The sequence below is a fragment of the Amborella trichopoda genome, chromosome 1, assembly GCF_054954075.1.
Source record: "Amborella trichopoda isolate Santa Cruz 75 chromosome 1, AtrichopodaSantaCruz75HAP2 v2.0, whole genome shotgun sequence".
Classification (NCBI taxonomy): Eukaryota; Viridiplantae; Streptophyta; class Magnoliopsida; order Amborellales; family Amborellaceae; genus Amborella; species Amborella trichopoda.
Window position 1 is genome coordinate 14,965,028 of NC_142336.1, and position 12,598 is coordinate 14,977,625.

Sequence of the window (12,598 nt, forward strand, 5' to 3'; positions counted from 1 at the left end):
TGTCCCCGAACTCGGTCATCTTTGGTGGTGCTAACTTGGGGGATGAAGAGTCGCCTGCCAGTCTTCAAAATATCTTCGAGGCTTACCAGTCGGTTGCCACCTGGTCTAGCAATGGCAGGGTCACCTTCACGGAATGGGTGAAATTCTTTTGTGGAGATTATCCCGAGGGTGGTCAGGGCACTCCGAAGGGAAAAGGGAAGGCAGTTGCAAAGGACACGCCTCCCATATATCAACCTGAGACCATCTATGACTATGTCTTCTTGGCCGCATATTTGGCCTTATTTTTGTGCAAATTCGTGCTTCCTAGATGGGCGGATGACATTCGTCCAGGCGTACTGTATGTGGCACGTGATATGGCCAGAGGGCATGAGTATGCCCTTGCTCAGCCAATCTTGTGTAACATTTACCATGTCTTGGGGTTCATCTCCCGTGGAAAGGCCTACAAGGGCAAAGAGGGAGGGAATGGCATTATAGGAGGAGAGGCATTGCCTAGGGATTTTAAAACTCCATTCCCCGTCCATTACGTGTAGGCATGGATAAGGGCCTATTTCCATGACACCTATGTCAAGCATCAATGCTTAGGAAATAAACTGCGGCCATTCTTAATGAGGATTGCCAACCAGAGGGCTATCTTTCATACCCCAAGGGAGGCTCAAGGTCTATTTGGGAATGACTCACTGAACATGAGGATGGTCCCCTTCCCGATCGAGAGCTTCACCAACCATGCTTTCATTGCTGAGTTAGGGAAGGAGCTAGACGGCGCTCCAACAACCATTAAGGAGCTCATGTTCATCCTAAGCGTCAGAGGGGGAGTTCTACCTTATCGGACTCCGCGTAGTGCCAGGTTAGAGGGGTATTTCCCCCACCACTTTGCCCATCAGCACGGACTTGATCAAGGCTGCCCCTTCTTGGTGTTTTTTGAAAAGTGTCGGAGTAAGGTGAACAAGGGGAAGACTAAAGGGTTTGGAACTTTCCGTGAGTGTTGGCTGCCAAAGCATAAATGTACTGCTTGGTCTATATGCTTAGAGATCACCGAAACCAGCAAATAAGTATTACCTCACTTTGGCAGGACGGTCTGAACGACCATGGCCTATGTAAACTCCAGCAAGGGATATTGGGATAAAGATCACCCTTGGAGAAGGGAGAATGGTAACTGGCGCTAAGATACCAGGCAAAGGAGACTGGCAGATGCTTCTTCTTCTGATGCAGTATTTGTCTTAGATTATCCCTCTAACCGGGGAGCTTTAGGGCTTCCACGTGAGATAGCAGCTAATGAGGCCTCGTCCGAATTTCTTGCAATGAAGACGAGGACTAGGAGTGTCTTCAATAATCTTAGTTCCATCTTCGAGTGGAATGAGGAGCGGCAAGTCCCTAGTTATGAAAAGCGTCCTCCACAGGAATTGAATGCCCTAATCGGGAGTGGTCCCCACAGTAAATTGGCTGGAGGGCCTTCTTAGGGAGGTGGATCTGAAGCGGCCGCCCATACTCCTACGGCAGGGGGGAAGAAAAGAAAGCGCTCGACCGCTGCCGATACTCGTGCACCGTCTTCAATTAGTAGGCATACCTGGAGGCGTAAGAGTGCCAACCTTCCTAAGATGTCAAAATTAGGAGGTAGCTCTTCCTCTTTTGATCTTTTAGGAACTCCTCCAATATCACCCTCTGCGCTCTCTAGACCACCTTCTGCTTCTCCAGAATTATCTTCTTTTTCTTTAGAAACTGAGGCAGACGACTCCAGTCGCTTTGAGCCCATTGTTATTGCTTCTTATCAGGAGGTGAATTTGGATCATGTGGCGTTAAATACAGGGGCAGTCCCTGAGTCAGAGGCAGCTCGGACGAGTACTTATGAGGCTGCAGGTCTAGAAGAAACTGCTCCAGGGAGGGAATCTGATGTTGATGTGATCTCTATTCATCAGGAGCTCATTGCCCCGACTGAGGCTGGGACTATGACACGAGAAGAAGAGCCGGTAGTTGATGATGCGCCCGGGCATCAAGAGGTTGCTGCCTCCATGGTCCCAAGTCACGAAGATGAGGGGACTGAGATCTTCATGACCAAGGTTCTGGCCATTGAAGGTGCAATCCAAATGGAAGAAGTCGTGGCTAGAGCTGAATTGGCTGGAGAGGAGGCGATTCCTGAACTTGCTAATGCTGAAGTGACAATTCAGGAAGATGAAGAGCAAAGGGATTAGGTCTCTTCAGAACCTGCTAGGACAGAAGTAGAGGTCCCTATGGAAGAAGATCAAGGCAAGGAGGCTGTCACTGAGGAACCCCGGCAGGTTGAGGCTTCTTCAGAAGTAGTAATCCCAGGAACACCATCTACGCCCATTTTTAGTAAGGTTTTTAACATGATTGCAGGCATGCTTCGAGCAGGCCTTCAAGGCTTAAGGGAGTTGCCTTTCAACAAGCTAGGCAAAGCCTTGTCAAGGCTAAAGGAGTTTGTTGTGACCACCGCAATTGGGAGTGCACCAGAAGTGCTTTCCCATTTTAATGCAACTCTAAACAAGTTGGAGAGCTGGTGGTCGGGGGTGCTACATCATGAGGAAGAAACTAGCAGGCTTGCCTTCTCGAAAGAATCGATCTTGCACCGTCTCAAGAAGATAGATGCTTGCATCGAGAAGAAGGCCATGATAAATGGCCGTCAGCAGGATCTTAAGAGGGAGGCGCAAGGAAGCTTCAAGAGAATGATCAAAAATCAGAGAAGAGATGCGAATACTAAGACAGGAATTCACGGGCCTTGAGACGGAAATGGTTAAGAGAAGGGCCATGGAGGCCTCATTGGTTGAAGATTTGTCCGAACTAAATGGCACAATTGAGTCGGAAACTATGGCGATGTTAGAGGAGACTCAAACGGTGGCGGAACTGAAGGAGCGTGTCTAGGGAACTAAGACTTCTCCTGCAGCGCGCAGCGCAAAGATCAATAAGATGATCGATAGTTTCTGAACAAGTTATTTCCTCTTGCCAGTACTTCGCAAAAAAATTTAACTGATGAATAAAGTGCTTCTCTTTTTTGATTGACTTTACTACATGATTTCATTATCTTCTTACTTTTGCTGCACCTCATGTGATTCCTTTTTGGAATGCCTCTCGACACTTTTATTGCCCCAAGAGGCTAATACCCTAGGCCTTATTTAGCCCCATGGTGGGTATTGCTCCTGAAATTTGCACCATGTGGCAAGCTCCTGAGAATAGGAGCTTTGCCCATTTGATTCCCTCAATCTCTACTCAAAGTCAGGCTCAGTGGCCACTAGGGTTTCTTTGGCTTTGACTTCTTGTGCTTCTTTGAAGAAGGTGGCTCTGCCTTGGCTTTAGCTACCAGGGCATCAACAATTGTTAGGAATGCTGCTGCCTATGTTAGGTTCTTTCTCAATCGTTTTCGCTGCGTCCTGCTTATATTGATTCCTTTGAATTCTTGTTCAAGAGCCTCAAAGTCCGGACATATCGAGGTTGTACCTGCAGGGGACATAGAAGAGGGAGAATGAGAAGCAGGAGAAGAAGAAGGACAAGGGTTGGAAGGTGGGGGACTTTTAAGGTCGTTCCCCTCATCAGACCAATCTAGGCAGCTTTTGACGTCATCACCAGGGTTGGACGGGTGCAGGGGGTCTTTTAGGTCTTTCCCTTACTTAGACCATTAGGGAGTGCTTTTAAGGTCGTCACCCTCATTGGACGTATGATGAGTGGAGGATGGCACGGGAACGTCTACTTGACAGAATGAAGAAGGAAGAAGGATCATGTCAAGGATGAAATCCAGTAATGTTGACAGTGGTGGAAGGGGCCTGAGAAATTCCTGCTCGACTATGGGTTGAGCAGTCGGTGAGTAGCCCTTGGTGCCCGTCTCTTTCTGGTTTTCTGAGGTGATGTTTGATTCGTCTCACTGGGCATGCGAACTTGATGGGTCGTACGTGGTAGGTCAGTCAGCAAGAGGCCAGCATGCCCTGACTGAACTCGACTCTTGTATGTGGATCACGTTTGGACCGGTTCTCAACGGTCTTGGGACGGTGACTACTGAGTGGCTGGGTCTCCTTCTGCGACAGTAACCACAACGCAGGGCTCATGGAGCTCTTATTCAGGCTTCATCGTCTAAAGGGGGTAGAAGGGATTCAGGTGAAGAGGGTCATCAGAATTGGTTGTTTTGATTGCCTTGGTCACCTCCCTAATCAAAATTTACAGACCTCTATCGTGTTTAGCCTTGAGGTTTTGATGGACCTCGTGCCAAAACTATGATCTAGGTCGCGACTGGTCAGCTCTTCTTACACAAGAGAGAGCTGTCTCCATCAGGTGTGGCAATGGATGAGGACCAGAAGTTGGAGTCATCTCGTATCGGGGAGGATGAAGGACTCAATCTTCCATCAAGTCAATGCTCTGAGCTCTCTTATGAGCCCCAGAGACATGACCAAAGTGACGGGGCTGGTTCAGGATGGTACTCTTGGGGAAAACCTTCGAGTGTCAAGGCTGAAGGTGCTTGCTCGATGAAGGAAGAGTGGGTAGGTGCAAGATTGAGTCATGAGAAGGCCCGAGTCATTGGCGAGGGGACGTCTGTGATGGTGACGCGTGTGCGCCCCTTGAAAAAGGATCACAGGAGACCTGGGGGTCAGCCCAGGCAAGAACTACGAGCAGGTGTCTGTAGGAGAATAGGTATAGGCGTGCCCCTCACAAGGTGCACTTGTGTGGGTTGAATAAGAAGACAAGGAGGATGTCTCTTGTGTACTCGAGTTGACATAATGACAATGTTGCCCCTAGCAGTGAGATTCATATGATTAGCATGCGCAGGACCTGACCTTAGAAGGTCTGATCCTAGCTGCTGTCTCGACGTAGCACAAGGGTTGCCCTAAAATGTGGCTCTAGTGGGTGACCCACGAGCCTTGTGATGTGTGTGAGAGGTGGAGACCGTGGGGTTTCCACCTCGATGTGTTGAGCCTCTAGGTATAGAGACTACTGGTGCAAAAATGTGGGGATATCCTTATGGCGACCCACAGAAGCAATGGCAACTTGTTTGCCTTTGCAAAAAGGGACTGAGAAGCCTTCCGATACCTCAAAAACGCGACCGGCAAGTGGCTGGGTGTCTGCTATGTGGGGCAACAGAAGTGCTGCCGATGCAAGGCACCTTGGTGGAGTTTCCACCAGAGCGAGGAGATTGAGAATGAGGGACCTTTAAGTCCCGCCTCACACCGGTGCAGGTTAAGACCTAGGAGCTAGACAAGGGGGTCTTTGCTCAAGAGGATGGTTGAAAACGAAGTCAAAGGAACTTGTTCCCTAGGGACATTCTCAAATGCGAGGATAAGAAAATCCCCGATCCTGAATGAGTTATAGAACCCGCAAGCCATAAATAAAATGTGAAACGATAATGAAAGCAGATAATAAAAGAAGAAACTAACCAAACAAGAATGATCCGACTAAGGGGTAGTTAGTCCCTAGTGGAGTCGCCAAGCTGATTAGGTGCCTTGATCTCGCCCTCCTGATCCTTTGAGGATCGGGCAGCATGCGTCTCTGGTTTCGAGGGAAGACTTAGGACATTTTTGAGATCGCTCTCTCGGGAACCTTGTTCGAGAACGGGAGCACGTGTTACCGACCAGTGAGAGAGAAATTTAAGGTGGGTTTGGGACTTACTCGGGCTAACTCGCGTGGGTGCCCTCTTAGATCACGAAGAAAGCCCCCAGTAATAAAACTGGTTCGAAATCGCCTCCCTTAACTTGTATTATTTTGTTTTTCTGCAATTACACACATATGGAAATGTTATAAGACAGGTGGGTTAGACCTTACCCTTTTCCTCTTTGATGAACATACACAAGCAAGCGCATTTAAAAAGAAAAAATAAGAGAAGAAAGACGAGGGAGAGAAGAATTCGACTGAGTGGGAGCATCAGAGCGGTGACTAAGCTGGCAAATAATTGGCCCGACGTGGTAGCAAAATGGGCTTAGTAGCTAAGACTGGCCCATAAGATTACTACTAAATGTCATTACCAGTACGGACTAGCTAGGCACAATGGTTAGTCTGTCGTGGCAATAAAGCAGGCCAAGTAATCCTGACACAACAACATTACGGCTAGACAAAAGGACGACCATGAGAGGCTAACCTCAATCCCTCTTAGTCAAATGAAAGAATAACAGAAAGATGGTTATGAGGAAAGAATAAGAAATGAAATAAGGTAAGAAGGGAACATAAAGGAGAGAGAAGAAAGGGACAGAAGAGTATGAAAGGTGAGAGAATAAAAGAGAGAGAAGGATGGAAGATGCAGTCGGTGCTAGTCATTGCCAACTGTGTTAGAAGGAAGAGAGAGAAAATACCATCGACGCTAGGCTTCTCCAACTGTGTTATACAGAGGAGAAGAGAGAGAAAACTCAATCGGTGTTAAGCTTCGCAAACTATGTTATACATATGAGAAGAGGGAGAAGACTCAGTCGGCGCTAGGCTTTGTCGATTGTGATAGAAGAAGAGAGAGAAAATGCAATCGGCACTAGGCTTCGCCGATTGTGTTAGAAGAAGAGAAAGAAGAAGCAGCCGGCACTAGGCTCACGACTGTGACCGAAGAAGAGAGAGAAAATGCAGTCGCGCTAGGCTTCACCGACTGTGACAGAAGAGAAGAGAGAAGATACAGTTGGTGCTAGGCTTCACCGACTGTGACAGAAGAGAAGAAAGAAGATGCAGTCGGCGCTAGGCTTCGTCAACTGTGACAGAAGAGAAGAAAGGGAGAAACCCAGTCGGCGCTAGTCTTGCACCAATTGTGATGGAAGAAAAGGAAGAGAGGAAAATCGAACTGGCGCTAGGCTTCGTCTACTGTTACAGAAGAGAGAGAGAAATTGAACCAACGTTAAGCTTTGTCAACTGACAGAAAAGGAGAAAGAGAAATCCAGCCGATGCTAGGCTTTTCCGACTTCAATAGAAGAGAAGGTGAGAGAGAAATCGAACCGACGCTAGGCTTCGCCAACTGTGACAAAAAAGAAGAGGAGAGAGAGAAATCGAGTCGGTGCTAGGCTTCACCGACTGTGACAGAAAAAGAGTGAGAGAAATCCAAGCGACGCTAGGCTTCGCCAACTGCAACAGAAGAGAATGAGAGATAGAAATCCAGTCGGCGCTAGGCTTCACCGACTGCAACAGAAGAGAAGGAGAGAGGGAAAGAGATATATACGAAAAAAAAGGGGAGGAGAGAGAAAGTTATCTGCCCAAAGGGTACCGGCCCTTTTCTTCTCTCTCCTCTCTGTCTCTCTCCAAGATGTACCCACAAGCCTAAGCAAGAACGGAAATTTTATTAAATGATGGAAAAATGAACTAGGCGTCTTTACAATTTAGCCTTGCATGTTTATATAGAATTGGGCTAAAACATCGGTGCACGCCCAAAAACTATCTAGAATTGAAGATAATTACAATTTAATTGAATTTAAAGAAATTCTAAAAATGGGTGCAAAAGGACTGTTTTGCCACTGCCTAACAAGGTGTGGAATTCTAGAACAGTCCCTGCTGCTGCCCGAGAATTTGCGTGATCTTTCGTAGCTAACCCGGGGTCGTTCTGATGCCCGTTTGATCGAAAGATTATTGTTTTCTTGTAAGGCTCGGCATGGCAATCATTTTGATACCATCTTCGAAGCATGAATCATGTTTTTTAGTCATGATCATGAGACTTGAATTTTGGATGAATTTTGAAAACTTCGGATCGATTGTGTGCTCATTCTTTGTTGTTTCTTCGTGACTTCTTCATTGAATCACACTAAGCATGCCATCACGATCACGTTGTAACAAACCTAGCTCGATTTTGTGTCCAGATGAAGATTTTGTGTCACGCCCCAAGAATTTACAATACTGATATTCTTGAGATGTGACAGTCAAAACATATATACATCTCTTGATAGGACAAATTTACAGTGGCGAATTCTTACAAAGTAACAAAATAAAGTTTAAGCACAACTACAATATCTTCCAGAGTTGATCCTGACGAGCACTCAAAATGAAACTGCAGTTATCCTGAAAAAATGTTTACCATAATTTGATGAGTTTGGCTACTCAGTAAGTGATCATCATAATCCTAAAAATATCCATGGTTTAAAGATATCAATATTTTCAAAAAGGAGATCTATTAACAGCAATGCATCAACAGTTTCACTTTCAAAAATGCATAATTAAGTATAATTCGAATAATTGAAAAGTGTATAACATTTTAACGTCAGTGCATAATTCAAAAGATTTCACAAAATACCCTACTGGCGTCCCAAGTAGGTCACCTATATACCCCATCAGTGTCCTGGTAGGTCCACTTAATCCTTATCGGCATCTCAGATATGTCCCATAATCCCTGTAGCTCCACTTACACCTCACCGGCGTACCAGATAAGTCCACTTAATCCCTACCGACTTACCGGATAGGTCCACTTATACCTCACCGGCGAACCAGATGAGTCCACTTGCATACTTAAAGTATTTCTTAATCTTCTTAAACATTCAAAAGCAGCAATATCTTGTACTCAACATATCACTGAAATTATTAATATGAATTTCATTGAAACCATTAATAACAGTCACTTTCAGTAACATTTCAAAAATAACCAGTCAAATATTTTGGGCTCAAGGTAGCAGTTCATAAAGACATTCTAGCATAATTGTCAATCTAATATGTATAGAAAAACTCTTATAGAAATTCAAGAATACGGAATTATCACAATTTATGGGATGTTAATTCGTAAATAAACATTTCACAAACAATGCTATAATCAAATGCAAAATATCAGTTTTCAAATAATAAGGCAGTCATTTGTACATGAAATTTACAATGTCTAAATATTCAAAAACAGTAGAAATAAATCTCACAATTTTACTAAAAACAGGAATATCACATTTATTATTAATAATTTTACAGTATCTAAAATTTTCTAACAATAAACAAGAAAAATAAATAAATTTATTTTTCTAAGAATTTACAGCATTTAAGATTTCTAACATAGATAAAATATCACAATTTCATTAAAAAGATTATTTTTCAAAATAATGAGGTCGCTTGCGCATAAAATTTGTCGCGCCTAAAATTCATGATAATAAGCAGAAGTAGTTATTTCCTTTTATTTTAAAAAGAACGGATTATTTTTCAAGATAATGAAATCACTTACCTAAAATATTTGAGAGGGAGCTTCCGATAAAAATTCAACTAGAGAGAGAAAAAGCTCACTACGTTTCGACTAGAGAGATAAAGATCTCAAAAAGTTTCTAGGGTGGGAGTCCTCGCCTCTCCTATTTAATTATTGAGATACCTTATTATATTATCTTATTAAGTTACGCCTCATACATGAGGTGTAACAATTATATTACACCTGAACTTAAACCAAAAGCTTTTAAAAGTAGTGATAGTCCCTAAGGACCATCATGCTCATAGGGACCATCACTTATTAAAAGTTTCTTTTTTTCTTTTTTTTTGAAATTTTAAGATCATTACATTTTGTCGTCTTGAGTTTTTGACCGGAATTTTGAAATCCGACGGCCAAAATTTATAGCAGCTTTGACACCTTCGTGTGTGAAATCCAACCGTTCATCGTACGCAAAGTTCGAACTAGAGATAGCCTCAGGCCTCATACACATAATGGAATTGGTTTCGTGCCGATCGGTTAAGCGAATGTCGTGATCTGGCTGCTCGAAGGAGACGTGCTACTATTGAATTTTCTCTAACTTCCTTCACGGATCAGTGAATTTCATTTAGTTTTTCTCTTTGCTTGGGCATCGTCACAAGGCATACCACATATCGAATTGCTCGTCTTGATGAGACGAACACGCTCACCAAATTTAGGAGCGATCTGACTTGGATCGAGTGAGAGATAGGCCTTGAAAATGACTGTCTGTGACTGTAAAAATAGCCACCTTTAATGGTGCTTTAGTGCAAGGTGGCCACACAGGAATAGTGTGCGGTCTACCCCTTTTAGATATTTTACCCATAACTTTGTCTTGGAGTTCTTGATAAAATCGAAACTTGACTCATAGGGATTTTCGGCTATGAAGGATCTAATGACAGTGGTCCCATAGCTATCTGATGCACCAAAAGTATGGCTCTAGTTACAGGGTCTATTTCAAGACGCTAGAGACCCACGGAAATTGTTTCTTTGTGTTCACTGCCTTAGACATGTCTGATTGCGATGAAACTTGGCAGGTGGTCTTTTAAAGTGCTGATGAATATCTTGACCAATTCTGGGGCATTCTAAGACTATCAAAATTTTCCACTGTTTTATAGGCTTTATTGACCTGCTTCCTATCAGGGACCAAGGTGCTGAAAAATACGTTCAAACAAGCGGGTTAAGATAACCCTAAAACGAACAAAAAAAATGAAAAATATTAATTTTGAGGGTCAGAGGTCTGGGCAACATGCCCTGTGTCGCTCAATTCCGTACTCAGACTTGCGCGACACCAACCTTGTCGCCCACATTTTTTTTGAAAAAAAGGTTCCTTTTAATCCCATTTCCCCAAAATAAAAAAAATAAAAAAATAAAAAATAAAAAAAAATTATGGACAACACGACTCATGTCGCTCAGTTTGTGAGGGCGACACTCCTCATGTCGCCAGGATCTTTTGTACAAAAACTTTTGTTTTATTCCCCCCATATTTCCACTTAATAAAAAATAAATAAAATTTTCAGGTGGGCGACACCAACTGTGTCGCCCAGACCTAGGCGACACTACCAGTGCCGCCCAGGCAACATGCCTGGTGTCGCCCAAAAATATTTGTTCAAATTTTCCCGGACTTATTTTGAAGCCTTCTGGGGATCGATCTTTGGCTTATCATGTGTTTTTATGACCATTTTCAAACATTTTTATTAAGTTTCAAAAATTTCAAACGCTCCTTGGTGGCACGAGCCTAAATTTCCAATCACTTTTTTAAAAAAAAAGTACAAAATGAAAAATTTTCAATAAAAATATTTCAAAATTAAAATTAGGCTCCTCGGTGGCACGAGCCTAAACTGCCAACCATTTTTCCAAAAAAAAAAAATTAAAATATTCAATAAAAAGAAAACACTCCTCGGTGGCACGAGCCTAAACTGTCAACCCATGTTCCAAAAATAAGAAAAAAATTTCAAAAAATATAATAAAAATCAAGAAGAAAATGCTCCTCGGTGGCATGAGCCTAAACTGCCAACCAACGCCACCTCAGTTCAACGTCAAACTTATGCAACGTAAAAGATGTCAAACTCGTGCGACAGAAAAGAGCCGAGACCAAAAAAGCATCAAACTCGTGCGATGTAAAAGAGGCAAGACAGATACCGTCTAGCCCCGTATGAATTGAAAGGTCAGGTGTATCAAGTGCACAACCACCATGTTCAATGGAAAAATGTCAAACTCATGCGATGTAAAAGAGCCGAGGCAGGTACCATCTAGCCCTGTATGATGCAAAAGGTCAGGTGTGACCAGGGCACAACCATCCTGTTTCAATGGAAAAACTTCAAACTCGTGCGACGTAAAAGAGCCGAGACAGGTAACGTTTAGCCCCGTATGACGTTAAAAGTAGAGTGTATCCAGTTCAACGTCTCATGCGACATAAAAGAGTCGAGACAGGTAACGTCTAGCCCCGTATGACACAAAAGGTCGGGTGTGTTCAGGGCACACCCACTCTGTTCAACGACAAATGTCTATCTCCGAATGACGTAAAATGGTCGGGTGTTTTCCATCTATCCTCGTATTGACGTAAAAGGGTCGAGTGTATGGTTCATCGTTGTATGCCACTAAACTGCTTAGAGGGCTCTATGGTTGCAAGAGTTAAAACTGCTAACCAACATTGTTTTTCAAAATATCTTTCTTTTTTCAAAATTTTCACTATATGTCTTGTGTCTTCAAAAAAACTTTAATTTCTTTGTTAAAATCGTAGCATATCCCTGCTCTGGGTTCTATTTTAAATCTCCCTCTATTTTTAAAATTTCTAAAATATATTTTAAAACAAAGGAGCTTGAACACCCGTATATGATGATTACCGCATTGCCACGATTATTGCGTTGTTGCCTCGTCTTTCTCTTCAGATTCGGCCTGACAAGTCTCTTCCTATATAAAGCCTTTTTCCTATAGATAGCCTTAGGAAACCTTGAGGAAATTCAAAAGAGTACAGGTTTGCATATTTGAAACTGAAGTTAAGTGGCATGGCCAGAAAATCCAACTCGAGTTTCAAGCTTGTGTAACTCACCGACATTTCACACCGAAAATCCTAAGAGGAAAAATGCCCTAAGTGGGTGAGCTCAATTAGCGCAATAACTTGGAGGGATAGTTGGTGTGCCCTCTGACCACGGGGCATCATGAACAAATTTTCAATGTCTACATTATCCTCTCTTTTCCTAAGCCTATAGAAAGCCTTAGGAAACCCCAAGGAGATCAAAGAAGATGTCAGAGTTAAAAATTTCAAATTGCAAAACCCCTGAAGTTAAGTGGCATCGCCAGAAAACCCAACACGAGTTTCAAGCTTGTGTAACTCACCGACATCTCACGTCGAAAACCTTAGGAGGAAAAATGTCCTAGGTGGGTGAGCACCATGAGCGCAATGACTTGGAGGGATAGTTGGTGTGCCCTCTGACCACATGACATCAGGAAGAAATCTTTAACATTCACCTGCCCCTCGAAGGATAAAGAACGCCATAGTGTCTACTTCTTTGCCGCTAA